This window comes from Carassius carassius, chromosome 13 (assembly GCF_963082965.1).
Source record: "Carassius carassius chromosome 13, fCarCar2.1, whole genome shotgun sequence".
Taxonomy (NCBI): Eukaryota; Metazoa; Chordata; class Actinopteri; order Cypriniformes; family Cyprinidae; genus Carassius; species Carassius carassius.
In genome coordinates, this window is record NC_081767.1 from 11,205,610 (window position 1) to 11,227,592 (window position 21,983).

General features: G+C 38.8%; 1 pseudogene; it reads left to right on the forward strand.

Annotated features, from left to right (window-relative positions):
• The window catches only part of LOC132155962 (liprin-beta-2-like), a 36,299-nt pseudogene extending 14,872 nt beyond the window's left edge, over positions 1 to 21,427 (forward strand).
• Positions 21,428 to 21,983: the final 556 nt, after the last annotated feature.

Below are 21,983 nucleotides of genomic sequence, written 5' to 3' on the forward strand. Positions count from 1 at the left end.
CCCAGCAATTACAGCTTCTGCGAGCCCCCACTGCGCCGCTCACACCGCCCGTTCCTCCCACACCATCGGAGACCCCCTCCCAGCCGGAACCACGCCTTCCTATTCCGGAAACCTACTCGGGTGAGCCAAATTTCTGTGGAGCTTTCTTAACACGATGCGATATGCACTTCTCTCTTCAACCCAGGACCTTCTCCAATGAACAAGCCAAGGTGGCGTTCGTATTGACACTGCTCACTGGGAGGGCGGCATTATGGGGAATGGCGGTGTGGGAGAATCAAGATCCATGCTTGGCCTCGTTCCAGACACTCTCCGCTGAGATGAAGCGGGTCTTTGAACGAGACGTCACCGGGAGAGAGGCGGCTAGGAAGCTAGCCGAATTACGTCAAGGAGAGAGATCAGTTTCAGACTTTTCTATCGAGTTCCGCACCCTGGCAGTGGAGTGTCAATGGAACGAGGAGGCGCAGTGGGACATGTTCCTGCATGGGCTGGCTGACCGCGTCCAGAGGGAGATCTACGCCCTGGACCTTCCAACCTCACTCAATGGGCTCATTGAGCTGGCACTGAGGGTAGATGCACGAGTAGAACGACGTAACCTACCCAATCCCACACCGAGAGCCCATACGGATGTTCGAGTCAGCGGCGGGGACGCGCCCAGCCCCTCCTACGATCACGAGCCCATGCAGGTAGGGCGAGCTCGGCTTTCCCGTGAGGAGAAGGAGAGGCGGAGGTCCCTGGGTCTGTGCCTCTACTGTGGGGGGACCGGTCATCACGCCTACATCTGGCCGGTAAAAGGCCAAGCCCGGTAGTAAGTATGAGGCTACTATCGGGTGGGATCTCCGTCGAGAAGACCTCATCATCATCTATGCTCCTCCCGGTAAGACTAAGATGGTCAGCACGACTTCACGACTGTCAAGCACTTCTGGACTCCAGGGCTGAAGGTAATTTCATGGACTATGCACTCGCACGCAGACTTCAAATTCCCCTCAGACCCCTCACTCACCAGATCACAGTTCACGCCCTCAATGGACAGAGACTGCTGGTCATATCACACATCACTGAAACCATTACCCTCATCACATAAGGCAACCACTTAGAAATCATCTCATTCTACATCCTTGACTCTCCCCTTTCACCCATAGTACATGGTCATCCCTGGCTCCTCCGTCACAACCCCAAAATAGACTGGCAATTGCATTCCATCCTGGCCTGGAGTAACAAGTGTCAAGATGGAGTAACAAGTGTCAAGAGTCTTGTCTAGTGTCTGCTTGTCCGTCTGTTTCTATATCTGTGTTTCAGGAGGAGGTTGCCTTCGTGAGGGTTGCAGGGAGCGTCGATCTTCACGAAATTGGACTTACGTAATGCTTATCATTTGCGTACCACCAGCTTACAGGAGAATTCATCCCACCTTTCATGTATCTAAAATAAAGCCTGTATTTCATTTCATTCTCCGATTAACCCCCCCCCCCCTCGACTCGTAGATGGGGAACCTACTTATTCGGTCAATCGTATTCTGGACTCAAGACGGAGGGGACGCGGATTTCAGTACTTGGTGGACTGGGAGGCTTACGGTCCGGAGGAGAGAAGTTGGGTGCCTGCTAGAGATATCCTGGATCTCTCTCTTATCGATGATTACAATCGACAGGTAAGGGAGTCTGGGGACGCCAGGAGGCGTCTGTAGGAGGAGGGGTACTGTCACGGTTCATGAATGCACCGTTTCCTGCCCGTCTCATGTTACGTCATGTTGATTGTTTCATGTGGGTGTTACGGCAGCTGCAGCTCATTCCACCAGCCTACTTAATGCCCTGTCTTTCGTCTCTTGTTTGTCAGATCGTTGTTTGAGGTCGTCCGTGATTCTTGTCTGTGTTCCATCTGCTCAGCTACGTTTGTGTCTTGTTCCTGTTCGGTCGCTATTGGAATTACCAGTCATCATACGGATCCCTCACCATCACCCCCCTGCGCACTCAATCACCTCCTCACCAGTCTGTGCTGCCATCGAGGTCCCTGCGTCACCCACCATCAACCCAGCCTGGCAATACTTCTCTAATAAACATCATTTACCTGCAACTGCTTCCTGTCCTTAATTCGAACGTGACATAAACGTTTTTCTTTCTGAAGATTTGAATGTCAGTTTTATTACAGAACATATTATCTGTATGTAGTTTTTTCGATGTGGTTATGTTAACATTTCTTAAAAATAATAATAATATAAATAAATAATCTATTGCTTAACCTTTTCTAATGTTTTACGCAATGGTGCCCAATCCTGTTCCCAGAGATCCACCTTCCTGCAAAGTTCAGCTCCAGCCCTAATTTAATTAAACACACCTGAACCAGCTAATTAAGACGTGTGTTAGGGTTGGATCTAGACTCTCAGGATGCATGAAACACGGGAAAGAACAGTCAAGAAGAATGCAACAATAATAGACCACTCAACTGAATCAAACAAAAGGTTTAAATACACATAGAACTAATCAGGGTGAACTGAAACAGGTGTGAACTTATCCAAAACTATAGAAATTAACTGTTGGCGGGAAAATGGAAACAAAAGAAACTCGGTGGAACACAGGAACAAGGGAAACTACAAACAAAAACAAAACAGAACCGAGAAAGCACGTGATATTATTGAGATTTTAGAGATTTAGGGCTTATTGGAACAATCAGACACACAGGAGATTCAGGGCTGGTTAGAAACACCAGTGATACAGGAGATACAGGGCTAGGCATAGCCAGCACAGATTTAGGGCTGGGTGGATCCAGCAGACACACAGGAGATCCAGGGCTAGGCAGAATCAACAAAGACAGGAGATTCAGGACTGGGCAGATCCAGCAGACACATAGGAGATTCAGGGCAGACTCTAGTGCTTGGTGACACAGAGTATATACAGGGAAATATTTACTCCGAGGCGTTCTGTGGCTCTGGCTCTCATATCATGGCAGGCTCAGCCTCATGGTCTGTGGTGGACTCAGGCATTGCTGGTGCTGGGCTTGTGGCAGCGGCTTGAGTGCTAACCTCCTCCTAACGCTCACAGATATTGATGTGACATATAGCCAAGTATGGTCACCCATACTCAGAATTCGTGCTCTGCAATGCATTAACCCATCCAAAGTGCACACACACAGCAGTGAACACACACACCGTAAACACACACCTGGAGCAGTGGGCAGCCATTAATGCTGCAGCACCCAGGGAGCCGTTGGGGGTTCAGTGCCTTGCTCAAGTGCACCTCAGTCGTGGTATTGCCGGTCTGAGACTTGAACCCACAACCTTAGTGTTAGTAGTCAAACTCTCTAACCATTAGGCCACAACTTCCCCAATATTGAGGGGGAAACAATTGTGGAGGAGCACCCACTCCATGTACTCCATGAAAGTCCTTAGAGGCTTGTTTCTGGGAAAGTGCAGTCTTTATTTTGCGTTGAGACATGTCTGGAATAGCGCACACATAGGCAGACATCATCATAAGGGTCAAGATGACAAAGGTCCAAAAAAAGTCCTGTGTGTGCCTCTCTAGAGACTGGTTTCCCTGTGAGAGGAGGAATATTATCTTCGCTAATTAAGTACTTTATTCTGCTACAGCTGGTTGCAAAAGTAGTAGCTGAAGCTGGATCTATTTACAGCATTATTACAACTTACTGAACAAAACTCAGGATACATGAAACAACCAAGTAGAATGCAACAATAACAGACAACTGAACTGAACCAAACAAAGGCTTTAAAACACAAATAACTAATCAGGGTGAACAGAAACAGGTGTACTAATCAGAAAGTACAGATACTATCAATTGGTGGCAAATGGGAACAAAAGAAATTGGGTCAAACACAGGAACAAGGAAAATTAGAACAAAACCTACACGTGACAGCTGGAAGGTATTTTTCCAAGAAAAGGAAAATGTTGTTATTAATCACTTACCCCCATGTCGTTCCAAACCAGTAAAAGCTCAGTTCGTCTTCGGAACACAATTTAAGATATGTCAGAAGGATGCCCTGTTTTTTCCTTGTGGCGCGGATGACACAGCAGAGTATACACAGCATACAGTGCTATTGAGAGACACAGAGGAGACCGTTGACAAAGGAATTATTGAATAAAGTCGTTATTTTTGTTTTCTTCACTTACAAAAAGTGTTTGTGTTGCTTCATATAACCCATATTGCACGTCTGATGACAGATGGAGTATTCTGACGACAATATTATACATTCATTCATACATTTCATAACTTTCCTGGACCTTGTCACTGTTATTTACCTGGCAGTCAATGGTACAGTCTCAAGCCTCCGGCTTTTCATCCAAAATACCTTGAATTGTGTTCCTAAGATGGACAGACCTTTTGCGGGTTTGGAACGACATGGGGGTAAGTGATTAATGACAAAATTTTCATTTTTGAGTGAACTAAACCCTATAACCATGGAAACCATATTACAGTAATGTAACACAATTGTGGGAGATTAGTATGTACGTCATGCCATATCATTTACAATATAATGCATTTTTTAAATATTTACTTGACAAAAAATATAATTTTGCTGTTTTCTTTTTTAACATGGGAACATTATTTTGGTGTGTGCATTATTACACAGAACCTGCATCAGGAGCTCAAGATGCTCAAGCATCGAGTTAACGAGCTGGAACAGGAGAAGATGCAGTATGTTCAGAAGCTCAAGGTTACACAGGTACTGCCACACAAATGTGATTCATAAGTCTTTGTATCCTCTATGTCCTCACTTATGTATCACAAAGGCCCAGATTTTGGCTCAAAGTTGTGGTTCACTTGACAAGCTTCCAATGTAGTGCCGAAATACATTTTTGGCTATACCACAATGAAGTGTTTCTTCTTTCTTAGGCAGAGATCATGAGTTTACAACAGCTGTTGAGCTGTAAGAACTCTGAGATAGAAAGTCTACGGGCTCAACTGATCTGCAGAGCACCAGTGTCTTTAGACAGCACAGAAAGCGGTACTGCTTTTTCTCACAGATCTATCTAAAGGCCTGTCCTGATGCAGTCAAGACTAATGTTTAGAGCTTTGTGTTTTTCACAGCAGTGTCTATTTAGTTGTGCATGTTAATGCATGTTAATTAGTGATTGGCTGATATTTATCAATTTGATATATTTTTCCCATAACTGTGTGAAGTTGACTAAATAACAAAAATATTAGTTCTGCTTTTTTAAAATCAGTTGTTTGCCCAACTAATGACAGGCAGTGAGAGTGTTTAGGGAATGCATGCATTCCAAATGCATTCAGTTTTGCTACAGTACTATGTGTATATAGCAGTATGTCTGGAGATGCAGTATTCATAAAATAGTAAGTGAAACATAACTAAGTGACCTACTGCTACAGCAAGGTTCTGAAAAGTATGACTGATGCTGAAAACTTTATAGAGCATATGTATTAATGGTTGAGAATGAAGTTCTTCATCAAATGGTGGTATTAAGATACAAACTTAACCTAAATTTAATCTTCATTACATCGGCCATTAGCTGCCCTGCTGTTTAGATTTTGGTATTAGCTTTTGAAAAATATATATAATTCATGTACTAATGTTAACAGCAGTTATTAGCAATTGCTGTATGTGTTTGCTGTGTTTTGTGGTAGCTAACAAAGGTTTTTTTCCTTACTACCATTCACTTACCATTAGAGGAGATATACAGAAGGAGACTCAACACCAAACGTAAGCTTGTTTATAATACACATCCTCACACAAATTGCTTGAAAGATTAAGGCAGAATTGATACTTTGTAGATTGTGAATAGGTTTGTGCATAGCTGTACCATATTTCACATACATATATAATTGTCTATATCTCTTTTTTTCTTTTTCTTTTTTCTTTTTTTTCTTTCAACAGATCAGGAGCTACAGAGGTTAAACACAAGAATGGATTCACTTATTGCAGCAAATCATGTAAAGGTATTTTTTTCTTTTTTGAATGGTTTAAATGCTTAAAAAAGTATATATATATATATATATATATATATATATATATATATATATATAAATATATATATATATAATTTTTCAGGATCGTCAAATAGAAGAGCTCACTCTCCTCCTGAGTCAGTTCAGACAGACGAATGACATCATGACTTTAGTTCAAGGTAAATTCAAAAACATTTTTACCTGTTTTATTAGATATTCAGAGGTCATATACCCATCAAAACTATTAAGATTTTTGAACTGATCATTAAATGAAGAATGATTTGTTTGTTGGAAATGCCAATGTGATTAAATTATAATCAAATTAAATCGTACTTGTAGGGAGTTATGATAACATTAGGTGTTGAAATACCAAATTCCAGGAAGCTGTAGCATAATGATATATGTACTGTATAACTGATGTCTTCCTCAGGCCCTGAAGACAAATCATTACAGATCAGCAATGAAGATGTAAAGCAGAACGGGACTGTAAAGACGAAGACTGTAATACACAAATCTCACTCTGAGGTGTGTGTATGTGTGTGTGTGTGTAGGTTCATGAGTGTAAGTGACTGTTGACTTTGATTCATAATTTCCTGAACCATTTTTGATTTTTTCTTTTCCTTTTTTATCCTCTGGTAAAGTTGACCTTTAGTAGTTCAACTCCTCTACTGTCATCTTCAGTTTCTTCTCAGAAAGATGCAAACTCCAGGTAACATCATCTGTACATCCTCCACATTTCAACCGGAAAATTACATGTGACATATAATTATTCACACTGTTTTACTCAGGTCCGTGAGTGTGGAAGACTTTAAAGGCAGCTCAACACAAAAGGTTTGGCAAAACAACCAATATAATTTATTTACAGCTGTTTAGCTGTTGATAAATAATTATTTTTTAATGGTCTGTGTGTGTGCTTTGCAAGGAGCTTTTGAAATCCTAAATTATGTTGACATGACAAGGTTCCTTCCAGTGATTCACTCTTTTTTTCAGGCTGTTGATGGGAAACTGGTAGAGCCTGTTCTTTCAGAGGAAGTATAGAAATCATCATCTTAAGTTATTAATCTGTCATCACTATATTTACTCTTAACCTTCTAGTTGAATTAAAACTAAATAAGTTGGTATGACTGAAATCATGACCATGTTGTTGTTGGCAGTGATGTAATGCTGATGTTATAATAGGAGACTTTTGAAGATTAAACATGCTAAACGTCTACAACAGACAACATTACCTATTCACTTCTCACCCATTTTTATAGACTCAACCTGCTGATAATAGACATCTGACCCTCCCAATAATGCTGAGTCACCCAGAGAAGAGAGAGAGTGATATGAGTGACACATCAGACCAGAGGACACCAGAAAACAAGGATGGAGACATCAACCTTAGTATGAGACCCTTTCACAATACCTTGTCCTGTAAAGATTCACTGCTGATTCTTTTAAGCCTTTCATAATAAGGCAGTATCAACCTGTTGATGATGGAGGTAAATGTCAGAGAACAGATCATCTTAATTTGACTATTACCATAAAGTCAGTTCCATACTGGAGCTTTTTCAAGCAAACTACTGTCTTAGAAAAGTCCATCTGAATGACTATTTTGACTCTTTATGCAACTTTTATTAGAGCTGGTACTATGTCTTGAAACATATTTTAGGTAGTTACCCATCCATCTCTGGTGAATTTTAAAGTTTGAATGTATTTTTGTAGTCTTTCCTCCACCCTTATTTTGGAGCAAAACCACTTCTACCATTCCTGAAACCCTGTGCCTTTAATAGACTCTAATGAAAGGATCTTCATCAGGAGCAAGAGCTATCATATGGGCCCCACCTGTTGTTCAGGACCCACCCTGTAACTGAAGCTTGACTGAAGGGAGGCAAATCATTGCCAGATGCCCAAACATGTTTTGACAGGCAGGGAGACTAGAGACTGGCCTTTGAAAACCTGTTCCGTTAGTCTCTGCTGCTCCATTAGCATAGCTGCTTAAATTAATTTATTTTAATCTATAAAAAGTAGCTAAAAAAACACAAGAAATTAATTGTCTTTAGTAATTGCATGCACATTCATGTGTATATCATAGCTAAAACTGTGTAATAGGGCTGAATGCCACAATCAAATCTCTCCCTCATTTAATTCCTTTTACTCACTGTGTTAAATTTTAAAAGACACATTGACTGTATTTAAAGGAATAGTCCAGTTTATTCACCACTACTATGGTTTTCTGTATTACTGTATACAATAAATTCAATCCATCTCTTAGCTTGTAAAAAGGAATGGAAACAATGTTGACAGTAATGTTCTTTTAGTTGAGGCCATTGCGGTCAAGCATGCAGTACTGCAATTAAATATCAAATTGTTACACTATTACAAAAGTATAAACAACACTTCACTTTAACATTACAGATGTTAACATAGGATTAGAATCACTCTATTACCTTGTCTTTCTAAAAACATTTCCAGTCTTTGAAGACATGCTATTATTGCTTGTTCAAGATATGCACAAAAATAACAACCAGCTATAATTATATATTATTATATATATTATTTATTATATTATATTAATTATATATATTATTTATTTATTTGCTCGCTGCATGTGTGTCCCCCACAGGAATTACAGAGAAAATAAAGGACACAACCAATTCTGATCTTTCTTCAGTGTCTTCAGGAGTGGACTCTGGCCAGCAGTCTCCCGTGTTACAAGAAAATGTAAAAAATAGCAGCATACGCAAACTTTGGGGAAAGTGAGTTAATTATGATGAAGGGCAATTACAAAATTAAATTATGAAAATGCTACAATTACTTGCGTCTTCCCTGTTTCTAAGTGAAACCAGTGTAAACCAAACATCTGACAGGGTGTGTTTGTTTTGAGGATGAAGAGGCCAGGTGTGCTTTCAGATGACATTGAGCCCATTCAGTTCAAGAGAGGAGGCTTCAGGGCCACAGCTGGGCCTCGTCTAACACGGGCCCCCGATTCTGGACGCTCATCCCGGTAAAGTTCCCTTCATGAACGGACAGGGCCAGAGGCGCAATAGACTTTGGAGGTGTAATACCTCCTTCATATAACAAATGAATGTTATTGCTTTAATTATGTTATTATCTTCTTACTGTTAGTGCACACACGTCTTTCTCTAAGTGGACGACAGAGCAGGTGTGTGGTTGGCTGGAGGACAGTGGTTTGGGGCAGTATGTCAGTTTGGCGCGTCAGTGGGTGGACAGTGGACAAACCCTTCTCTCTGCCACTCCACGGGACCTTGAGAAGGTAATTTTTACTAGTATAATTTTATTTTGGATATGTAGCTGTTTACTGCCACTTTACACTTTTAAATTGGTCTGTCACTATGGATTGTATTTGCAACAGGGTAATCTACTTGGAAAATGTTTGTAAGATAATAAATCTTGAACTCTCCTATCATAATATCAACAAAGCTGTCATATAATGAAAACTGAACAACACAATACAACAATGTAAAATTATTAACCATGTCTATCTATTGTATATATATATATATATATATATATATATATATATATATATATATATATATATATATATATATATATATATATATTTATATATGTATATATATAATTTGCCATTTAAAATCTAAAATCAACCACACAAAATATGCTGGTGTGCATGAAAGTCTCACAGAAATGGTACAGTTCCGGTGACTCTAATGTTCTGTTTTCAACAGGAGATTTGTATTAAACATCCTCTGCACAGAAAAAAGCTGCAACTGGCTCTCAGAGCTTTTAGTAACAAGACAATGGAGAAATCTTCAGAACTGGATCACATCTGGGTTACACGTATGTACTCAGAAAATACTATAGCTAGATTTTCACTTCCCGAAGAAAAGCAAAAAGGGATCATTAAGGTTTAAGGGTTTAGTTCTGTGAAATTACATGATATTTCAGTATTGAAATAAGGGCATGTATTCTGCCAAAATGTTTCCACTGCCCCATTTTCCATCTGCAGACTGGCTTGATGACATTGGTTTACCACAGTACAAAGATCAGTTCTATGAAAGCAAGGTTGATGGCCGCATGCTACAGTACCTAACAGTGGTAAGATCAAAAGTTTCCTCTACCCCTGTGTTAAAAATGCAATGTAACAATATTTTTCAAATGCACATATTTAACCGCTTTAGAAATTAATGTTCTTTTCCAACAGAATGATCTCTTGTTCCTGAAAGTCACCAGTCAACTCCATCATCTGAGCATTAAATGTGCCATCCATGTCCTCCACGTTAACAAATTTAACCCAAACTGCTTGAGACGCAGGCCAGGGGATGAAGTAAGACAAATTGCTTATTAAAAATTAATAATTTCAGCTATACTGCAGACATGCAGAATTATATGGGATACTTACATCAGCACAAACATACGCAAGTGTAATCTATGTAAATATATGCTCATATAAATTCAAAACATAAATTTACATATGCGACCCTGGACCATATAACCAGGCTTAAGTCGCTGGGGTATATTTTTAGCAGTAGCCAAAAAAAAAAACATTGTATGGGTCAACATTATCGGCTCAGAAGAAACTCCTCTCATTTAGAGCAGTTTACATCACTGGGCACCTGAATCAGGGAGCAGACATCCTGTTGAGATAGGGGCTGAGTCCCAGTGAGTAGAGGCCCCACCTTGATATGAAGGAGCAGGTGGTGGGTTTTTGTGAATCTTGAGAATTCACACTATCCACTCTGGTTCTCCCTTTCATATCCATTTCACACTTTACATTTCACGCCCTCTCACATTTTACAATCTAGATTTGAGTATCACTCCAGACTCTCAGGTGCTTCTGTCTGAACTGTGCTTATCATGATTTCACACTAGACAGGCATTTGTCTGTGTGGCAGAGTAGGCATTGTCATTCCCAAAGCGTTTGTGACACAGCTCGAGATTCCTGAAGGGGAACGTGTCTAGGTTACGTATGTAACCATGGTGCCCTGAGGGGAACGAGATACTGCATCTCCCTGCCATACTTCCTACATCCCTATGAGCAGCTTTCTTTGACCTATCAGAAGCTAATACAGTTTGTTTTGAATTCGCTTTTAAGCTTCTTAGTCTCTACGTCACCCCACCCATGACATCTTGCCATTCCATTGGACTGATTTCATCCTGCCTCTCCATCCTGCCCACGCGCTCACCAGTATAGAGAGTTTGTGTGTGGAAAGGAAGAGGACGAGGGGTTGGCTTTGACTGCTGATGATAACTTTATTATTTAAATACACTTTTACTGGCCACTTTGTCTCACACCAACATAAACACGCTATCGTAAACACTTCCGGGTTACTTCTTCCGGATCAGATTCACTCACCAGCAGTCATTCTCTCTCTCACCTACTCCTGTTTCTCCTGGCGTTACATACTCTCTCCACGCCAATTACTGAAACAAGACACAGGTGTTGATTATTTCCGTCCAAACCACTCACTCACCGTTCCCCTCCTAATTCTCTCTCCTGCTGCCAAATTCTCCAGGCAGTTAAATGCTTAAATGCATATATACATATATATATATATATATATATATATATATATATATATATATATATATATATATATATATAGAATGAAGATAGATATAAATACAGAGATAGCAAGTGGGTACACAGTGAGGTAGTGCAAAGCAAAGTATATTGCAGTGTAGAATATAGTGGGTGGGAGAAGTCATTGCACTTTCTTTTCTTTGAGGTAGGTGTTTATTTAACAGTCTTAGGTATTGGGTGGGGCTGGGGGTATGCATTTAAGCATTTATCTGCCTGGAGAAATAAACTATTTTTCAATCTGATTGTTTTGGATTTTATTAGTCTGTATCTTCTCCAGGAGGGTAGTGGGGAGAACAGATGATTTTAAGATGCAGTTGGCCTTCTTTTGAAGTCGGCCAGTGTAAATGTCACTGAGTATGGGTAGTGACAAACCAATGACACACTCAACTGCCCTCACTATTTGCTGCAGTTCTTTCCTGTTCTATTCTGTCCAACTTAAACCACGCCGTGTAACAGTAGGTTTAGAAGCTCTCTGTTGCTGACTGACAGATGTTGGTCAGTAGATTTTGAGGGAGATGGGCATACTTAAACTTCCCAAGAAAGTAAAGTCTTTGTTGGGCCTGGGAGATGCATGTAGACCAGGTGAGGTCAGCCAAGATGTCTAGGCAAAGAAATATAAAAACTCTTTACCCTCTCTACCTCCTTCTTGTGTATGCAGAGGACAGAGTGGTCAGTGCGCTTACAATTTCTTAAATCTACAATCATTTCCTTGGTTTTAGTGAAGAGTAGGTCCAGATTATTGTGAAAACACCATTCTGTGAAATTCTGTCACATTATTTTCTGTTATCAGTCATACTATAGTGGTATCATCAGCAAACGTGACTATGATATTGGTAGTATGATAATAAAACATTCTTCCAGAACCTCACAGGTCTACCCAAATGAATTTTAACATGCTCAAGTTGGCCTTTTATGTTCTCCTTGGTAGAGAGTGGCATTCAGCAAGATGACCCAACACGAAAGCCATGCTTGTCTACTGTTCATCTTATACTCTGCATTGGAATGTTTTTCCTCCTTTCTCTTGGGGTCATCTAGCAAGTCTTTGGCTGTACATTGCATGTTTTTCTCAGTGGCTTTGATCAAATTTATGATGATATTGTTTTTTTTTTTTTTTTTCAACATTCTGAAATGTTTTCAAGCTAAGGACTAAGGCTGCCAGCTGTGTCTCTAGGAACTATTAATGTCACTTTAAAACAGCAATGTTGAATGGGGTTGAATAATTGTGACACAGATGTGTTATTAAAAAAATCCTATAACTATAATATAATAAAAAATATTATTGATAGCAGCTGTATATTATGTTGTTTACATTTATGGTCTTAACATCATATAACATACATTTGCATATGTAACATATACATACTCTCTCTCACACACACACACACACACACACACACACATTTTACTATGGTAGGTCTATTTCATATATGGTATAAGCCAAGTCAAGTCAAGTCACCTTTATTTATATAGCGCTTTAAACAAAATACATTGCGTCAAAGCAACTGAACAACATTCATTAGGAAAACAGTGTATCAATAATGCAAAATGATAGTTAAAGTCAGTTCATCATTGAAATCAGTGATGTCATCTCTGTTCAGTTAAATAGTGTCTGTGCATTTATTTGCAATCAAGTCAACGATATCGCTGTAGATGAAGTGACCCCAACTAAGCAAGCCAGAGGCAACAGCGGCAAGGAACCTAAACTCCAACGGTGACAGAATGGAGAAAAAAACCTTGGGAGAAACCAGGCTCAGTTGGGGGGCCAGTTCTCCTCTGACCAGACGAAACCAGTAGTTCAATTCCAGGCTGCAGCAAAGTTAGATTGTGCAGAATAATCATCTGTTTCCTGTGGTCTTGTCCTGGTGGTCCTCTGAGACAAGGTCTTTACAGGGGATCTGTATCTGGGCCTCTAGTTGTCCTGGTCTCCGCTGTCTTTCAGGGCAGTAGAGGTCTTTTCTAGGTGCTGATCCACCATCTGGTCTGGATACGTACTGGATCCAGGTGTGTGCAGTGACCCTCTGATCTGGATACAGACTGGATCTGGTGGCTACGGTGACCTCGGAATAAGAGAGAAACAGACAAATATTAGCGTAGATGCCATTCTTCTAATGATGTAGCAAGTACATAGGGTGTTATGTGAAGTGTTCCCGGTTCCGGTTTACCTAATTAATGCAGCCTAAAAATCCTTTAACGGATTTGGATATTAAAAGCATATTAGTATGTTATGTGTAGGCCAGGTTAAAGAGATGGGCCTTTAATCTAGATTTAAACTGCAAGAGTGTGTCTGCCCCCCGAACAGTGTTAGGTAGGTTATTCCAGAGTTTAGGCGCCAAATAGGAAAAGGATCTGCCGCCCGCAGTTGATTTTGATATTCTAGGTAATATATAAGCCTATATTATGTAAGCATACTAAATATTTGCATATGTTATTTAAATAAGCTTACGTATATAAATTACCCATATATTGCTCACATACAGTACAGACCAAAAGTTTGGACACACCTTCTCATTCAAAGAGTTCTTTATTTTCATGACTATGAAAATTGTAGATTCACACTGAAGGCATCAAAACTATGAATTAACACATGTGGAATTATATATGGAATTATATACATAACAAAAAAGTGTGAAACAAATGAAAATATGTCATATTCTAGGTTCTTCAAAGTAGCCACCTTTTGCTTTGATTACTGCTTTGCACACTCTTGGCATTCTCTTGATGAGCTTCAAGAGGTAGTCACCTGAAATGGTCTTCCAACAGTCTTGAAGGAGTTCCCCGAGAGATGCTTAGCACTTGTTGGCCCTTTTGCCTTCTGTCATCGGTCCAGCTCACCCCTAAACCATCTCGATTGGGTTCAGGTCCGGTGACTGTGGAGGCCAGGTCATCTGGCGCAGCACCCCATCACTCTCCTTCTTGGTCAAATAGCCCTTGATGCCTTCAGTGTGACTCTACAATTTACATGGTCATGAAAATAAAGAAAACTCTTTGAATGAGAAGGTGTGTCCAAACTTTTGGTCTGTACTGTATGTATTTAAAATAATTTAAACACCGGTAATTAATACAGTCATGGCCAAAAATATCGGCACCCTTAGTTAATATGATCAAAGAAGGCTGTGAAAATCCATCTGCATTGTTAATAACCAGTTAAGCCCAAATGCTATTTGGGAATTTCTGCCTGGAATTTTCCTACCTAAATTTAAAAGCTTGCCATACCTACAGACAGAGGTGTACATGCAAAAGTTTGGTATCATTTTACAAAAAACCCTTTGAAATTACATAAAACGCTGTTGAAATGGATACAAATGATTTTATATGTTGTCTGGGTTATAATAAATAGGGAAAAAATAAGGCGCTTTTTGATTTTTTTTGTTTTTTTTATAAACTGAAGTTTGAAATTGTATAGCTCAGGCAATGAAGGGCCTAGGAGCTTCAGACCTATTTTATGTGTTTCCAGCAGAGGAAAACTAAAAGAGGAAAAATTTTGAAATTTCTTTCTATCATAATCTATGCAAAAGCCTGCCCAAATTTGTAGTGTCCCAATGCTTATTTGCCATGGAATACATGCAATATCTTTATATCATTTTACAGAAAACACTTTGAAGTTACATAAAAAGCTGCTGTTTGTGACAAATAGTATTATTTATGTTGTTTCACATATGATGAACCACCTCAATACAAGCCACTTTTTTGTGTGTGTTCTAAACACTGTCTTTGAAAGTGGATAACTCAAAACTGCAAACTAGCAAACTGCTTTAAATTATAAAACATATCTGGTCCATCACAATATAAAATAGAATCCACAATCTCCAGCTTCATATCATTTCATTTATGTCCATTCTGTATTGGTATAATGATTATGGCCTATGACCTAGTCGTGGCCAAAAGTTTTGAGAATTACATAAATATTGGAAATTGGAAAAGTTGCTGCTTAAGTTTTTATAATAGCAATTTGCATATACTGCAGAATGTTATGAAGAGTGATCAGATGAATTGCATAGTCCTTCTTTGCCATGAAAATTAACTTAATCCCAAAAAAACCTTTCCACTGCATTTCATTGCTGTCATTAAAGGACCTGCTGAGATCATTTCAGTAATCGTCTTGTTAACTCAGGTGAGAATGTTGACGAGCACAAGGCTGGAGATCATTATGTCAGGCTGTTTGGGTTAGAATGGCAGACTTGACATGTTAAAAGGAGGATGATGCTTGAAATCATTGTTCTTCCATTGTTAACCATGGTGACCTGCAAAGAAACGCGTGCAGCCATCATTGCGTTGCATAAAAATGGCTACACAGGCAAGGATATTGTGGCTACTAAGACTGCACCTAAATCAACAATTTATAGGATCATCAAGAACTTCAAGGAAAGAGGTTCAATTCTTGTAAAGAAGGCTTCAGGGCGTCCAAGGAAGTCCAGCAAGCGCCAGGATCGTCTCCTAAAGAGGATTCAGCTGCGGGATCGGAGTGCCACCAGTGCAGAGCTTGCTCAGGAATGGCAGCAGGCAGGTGTGAGCGCATCTGCATGCACAGTGAGGTGAAGACTTCTGGAAGATGGCCTGGTGTCAAGATGGGCAGGAAAGAAGCCACTTTTCTCCAAACAAAAACATCAGGGACAGATTGATCTTCTGCAGAAAGTATAGTGAATGGACTGCTGAGGACTGGGGCAAAGTCATATTCTCCGATGAAGCCCCTTTCCGATTGTTTGGGGCACCTGGAAAAAGGCTTGTCCGGAGAAGAAAAGGTGAGCGCTACCATCAGTCCTGTGTCATGCCAACAGTAAAGAATCCTGACACCATTCATGTGTTGGGTTGCTTCTCATCCAAGGGAGTGGGCTCACTCACAATTCTGCCCAAAAACACCGCCATGAATAAAGAATGGTACCGTGCCATAAGGCAAAAGTGATAACTAAGTTGCTCGTGGACCAGAATGTTGAAATTTTGGGTCCATGGCCTGGAAACTCCCCAGATCTTAATCCCATTGAGAACTTGTGGTCAATCCTCAAGAGGCGGGTGGACAAACAAAAACCCACTAATTCTGACAAACTCCAAGAAGTGATTATGAAAGAATGGGTTGCTATCAGTCAGGATTTGGCCCAGAAGTTGATTGAGAGCATGCCCAGTCGAATTGCAGAGGTCCTGAAAAAGAAGGGCCAACACTGCAAATACTGACTCTTTGCATACATGTCATGTAATTGTCGATAAAAGCCTTTGAAACGTATGAAGTGCTTGTAATTATATTTCAGTACATCACAGAAACAACTGAAACAAAGATCTAAAAGCAGTTTAGCAGCAAACTTTTTGAAAACTAATATTTATGTAATTCTCAAAACTTTTGGCCACGACTGTACATCTTCATCACTACATCCTTTGTTTACATACATCCCTCTGTTTGTTTGGACGCGCAAATCCGCTCCCCGAAGCTTGTACACGACCTTCGGAGCATAAACAAACAAATATATGTTCATCCACACAGCACTGTAATAATCCATGTGTATTTACTGTACTTTCACTGAGATGCATCATGTACTGTACTTTTCTGTCAATAAACAGTTTCCCATATTGTTAGCGGAGCTTCCACGCTTCAAAATAAAGATTCAAATATATAAAAGTAACTAACATGCATAAAGCCTCACCAGATGCGCGTCCTGTCCTCTCTACGGCGACGGTGGTCATCCATAACTTGTAGTATGATTATTATACATTATTATAATCACCGCGACGCATCTCCTCAGACCTTTCCGCGTGTGATCTGTGTTTACAAACAGCCGAGAACTCAATATCCCATCGGCCACCGCTGCCCCAGCGGAGCTGGAAATGGTCACTCACTGCACACTCCCTCCCCCCGCTGTTGACGCAGAGGTGTGAAATTCAGCACCTCTAACTGGAGCACACGGCTCAGACTGACAGCTGAAGGGACAAATAGTGCTTCACAAACCAGATCCGATCAATATATTATAAGACAGCCACTCAGGCTCCTCATCATAATAATATGGAGAGCGCGTCTGGCTCAAGAGCGCGTGTTTTCTGTATGTGCGCACTTGGACAAAACGCTTTATATCTTTTATAGCACGCAGAAACGTAAAAATGGTCTTGTTTGAAAGAAGACATTCTAATCTAAAATATTATATTGAGTATATAGGTATTTGTGGGTGTTTGCGACTGAATGAAACGGTGCTAAGATGGATAAATAATAATTTGCACTGAGGTGAGAAATTTTACATCGCGATTCTGTTGAAGATCGTTCGATCTGTGATTGTCACACAATAAAATGTCTACATCGTCAAATTCCTGAGAATGAGAGCTTTCTTGTGATATATGACTTGACTGTTTTGTGAAAAACATTTTAAATACACATTCTTATGAATAATTATTCGCAATCGTTAGACGGAAATTATTTTTTCGCTTAATCTTACTACTTTATGTAAGATTAACCCAATTAATGGTATTCTCTGTAAAGAAAACACTCTAAGCTTTCAAATGAACCCATATATGGGCTGATACCATATAAGGAAGGCTTTGCAAGTGAAGCAGAAACATTTTGCATGCTATTTTTGGACCCGGTACTGGGTCCGCAGAGTCAATGTGAAGGTTTAACAAAGAACATTTCGAGGATGTTTTGAGGATGTATTCGAGGTAACAGATTATAAAATGTTGTCAGTAAAACACTGTGACAATGTTTCAAGACAACAAATTAAGAACATTCTCTCAGCCACATTAGGAGAATGTTATACGAAAACATATCGGCACAATGTTTCTAGACAACAAAAGTAGAACATTCTCTCAGCCACATGAGCAGAATGGTTTAAGAACATAATTTAGACTTGAGGTGATCAAATGTTTTGTTTAAAACGTTTTTCTAACAAAGATAGAAAATTTTTTCTGCAACATTTTGAGGTTGTTGTTGATGTAACACATTATAAAATGTTGTCAATAAAACATTGTGACAATGTTTCAAGATAACAAAAGGAAGAAAATTCTCTCAAACCACATTAGTAGAACGTTATAAGAACAACACTGAGGCTTGAGGTGATAAAATGTTTTAATAAAACATTCTTCTAATGTGATGGTTTAATAAACATAGAACATTTTATCCGCAACATTTTGAGGATATTTTGAGGATGTTGTTGAGGAAACAGATTATAAAATGTTGTCAGTAAAACACTGTGACAATGTTTCAAGACAACAAAGTAAGAACATTCTCTCAGCCACATTAGGAGAATGTTATACGAACATTGAGGCTCGAGATGATGAAATTATTCAATAAAACCTTCTTCTAATATGATGGTTAGACAAAGAAAGAACATTTTACCTCCAAAATTTTTAAGATGTTGTTCTGGTAATAATAATTATACAATGTTGTCAATACCACATTTGCACAATGTGTCGAGAAACAATGTTTTCAAACAATAATTGACTGATTTACAGAAGGGGAAGAAGCACTTCCAATCGTGTTATTTTTAGCATTGGTTACCTGCATAGAAACACATGAAGCCATCATCGCGTTGCATCAGAATGGCCTCAATTCAAGTGCTGTTTGACAATTTTTTTAAAGGTTTTCTGACCCCGAGACTCAACTAATATCTGCAGTTCTCCAGCTGTGATCCTTGGAGAGTCTTTAGCCACTCAAACTCTCCTTCTCACCTTGCATTAGGACGATATAGACACGTCCACTTATAGGCAGTTTCGTAACATTTTATGTTGATTGGAAATTTTTAATTATTGCCCTGATGGTGGACATGGGAATTTATACTGCTCTAGCTCTTTTCTTAAAGCCACTTCACTTAATTTGTGAAGCTCAATTATCTTTTGCTGCACATCAGAAATATATTCTTTGGTTTTTCTCATTTTCATGGCTGATTAAGGGATTTTGGGCTTTGTTTTCCCTCCTCTTTATATTTATGTGAAACAGGAAACCATGACTGGTTCATTTAATTTTTATAAACACGCTGGTGTGCTCGAAATTGTGAATATGAATGGGAAAATCCTTCAGAGATATTTAACTCATAAAAATTTCTGGGGATCACAATAATTTTGTCCAATGAGTATTTGAGAAAAACCTTTATTTCATAATGATATTTCCGCCTATTTTAAATTCTTATTATCCAATGAAAGGATACATTTTTGTGATTTTTTTTTTTTATAAAAGATCACAAGGATTAACAATGCAGATGATTTTTTACAGCCTTCTTTGATCATATTTACCAAGGGTGCCAATATTTTTGGCCATTACTGTATATGGTATGAATTTATAACTTCATGAGGATGTATACATGTATAATAATATATTGTCTTAATATAATACAATATATTGGCAATATATGACAACAGCACTTGTGATATAGGGACATATGTCATGTATTACATTACTGTATGTACAAAGCATTGATAAATCTTGAAACACTGTGAACACTCAAGACACTGAAAGACTACATTTCCTTTGGTTCTGCAGAATAAGACATCTCCATCTGAGGTGGTGCAGTGGTCCAACCATCGTGTGATGGAGTGGTTGAGATCAGTGGATTTGGCTGAATATGCTCCGAACCTGAGAGGCAGCGGTGTTCATGGAGGCCTAATTGTGAGTCAGCATTACTACTGCTACTGATGCTTAAGTATTTTAGTGCATTACACACACACACACACACACACACACACACATATATATATATATATATATATATATATATATATATATATATATATATATATATATATATATATATATATATAGACACACTATGAGGTGCCAAACAGGAAATAATTATATAAAAATCTGAATATATACTTAGAATTATAACTATATATATTCAGATTTATAACTATGTTCACAATTCACATATATATATATTCAGATATAAATGTGATATTCATATATATATATATATATATATATATACACAATAAATGACTGAGCCACACAAAAAAACAAACCAACAAACAAAAAAAAACCTCTTTCAGTGTCACATAGTAGAAACATTTTATGCATGGTATTTTAGCTATTTTAAGTTGTCGTTTTGATCATATTAAACAAACTGATTTTATTTTAGCTGTAACATTACAATATCAAACATGACTATTTGGGGTGAAATATCCCTTTAATTTGTCTGTATTTGCTTATCAGATCCTGGAGCCTCGCTTTCATTCTGAGACCTTGGCAATGCTGCTAAACATCCCTCCACAGAAGACCCTCCTAAGACGCCACCTCACCACTAACTTTAACACACTGGTGGGACCTCAGGCCCAGCAGGAGAAACAGGAATTTGCAAACGCCAGTGGGCATGCACACCTTACCACCACTGCCAAAGTCAGGGTAAGATATTCCAAACAAAATAATACATTTTATGCTAGATGTAAGTTGCAAGTATATTTTTTGTCATGTTGTAATTTTATTCATTTCTCTGTCTTAGCCAAAGAAGCTTGGTTTTACTAATTTCCGACAACTAAGAAAGCTCAGGATGGATGAATCAGCTGATTATATCTGCCCCATGGATACATGGAAACCACCAGCCATGAGTGGAACACCAAAGCGGCCATATGGAAGCTTCAGGGGGATCAGCCCCATCTTGGCCAGAGATTCAGACAGTCTGGAGCAAGTTGGGTCTAAAAACTGATTCACTGCTTCTTCAATTCAGCCATTCTTAGCCAAACAATGACATACTGCCAGCACTGCTGTAAATCCACTCTGCTGTTTGAAGAACCTCAGCATTAACACCATCAGGAGAAGCTGATTCTTCATTGTATCATCTGGGAATGCTGGAAATGACTTACCATGGGCTCTTAAAAACATGAGTATTTTATTATTATTTTATTTTATTTTATTTTTTATTGTCTGTCTTTAGGTAGTTCCAATGCTGAAATACCACATTGACACTTGATTTGAGTTTCTTGATTTTATTACTTTTAATAAATCATGTATACCTATCCTTACAACTATAAATTATTGTATTACCTTAAAAAATGTTTTGAAATGACCAATAAACTGTTTCTTTATTTTTCTCTGGCTTTTATGCTATGAAAAGTCCTCTGTATAGTAAAACATGTATTCCATTTAGAAATTATGCATCATAAGATCAGTAACACTAGAATGCTGTTCCATCAAACTACACTGGAACAAGTGAGTAATGCAATATCAACATTCTAATTACTGAATTAAGAATACATGTCTGTTACTATGAATAGGGAACTAGATGCTGTGTCATTAGGGGATGCTGTGGAAACACACCCCAGATGTGGAGTTTTCTAAAGCCTGTATAGAAACTAGGGATGGCTCAGTACAAACTTTTTTATGCCCGATATTGCAATGTTTAGTATCTGCTGATGCCAATCTGATACCAGTACTGTTTTGTTTTTTATCAGTTTACTATACACGTTTCCACTTTTTTTTTTTTTTATCTTGACAGTAATAATCATGGGTAATGTTATGTACACTATCAGATTTGGATTGATCCCATCTGACTGATACCCGATCTGACAAAATGGTTAGTGTTGGACCTTGGATCAATGCATACCTAATAGAAACAAACCAATTCAT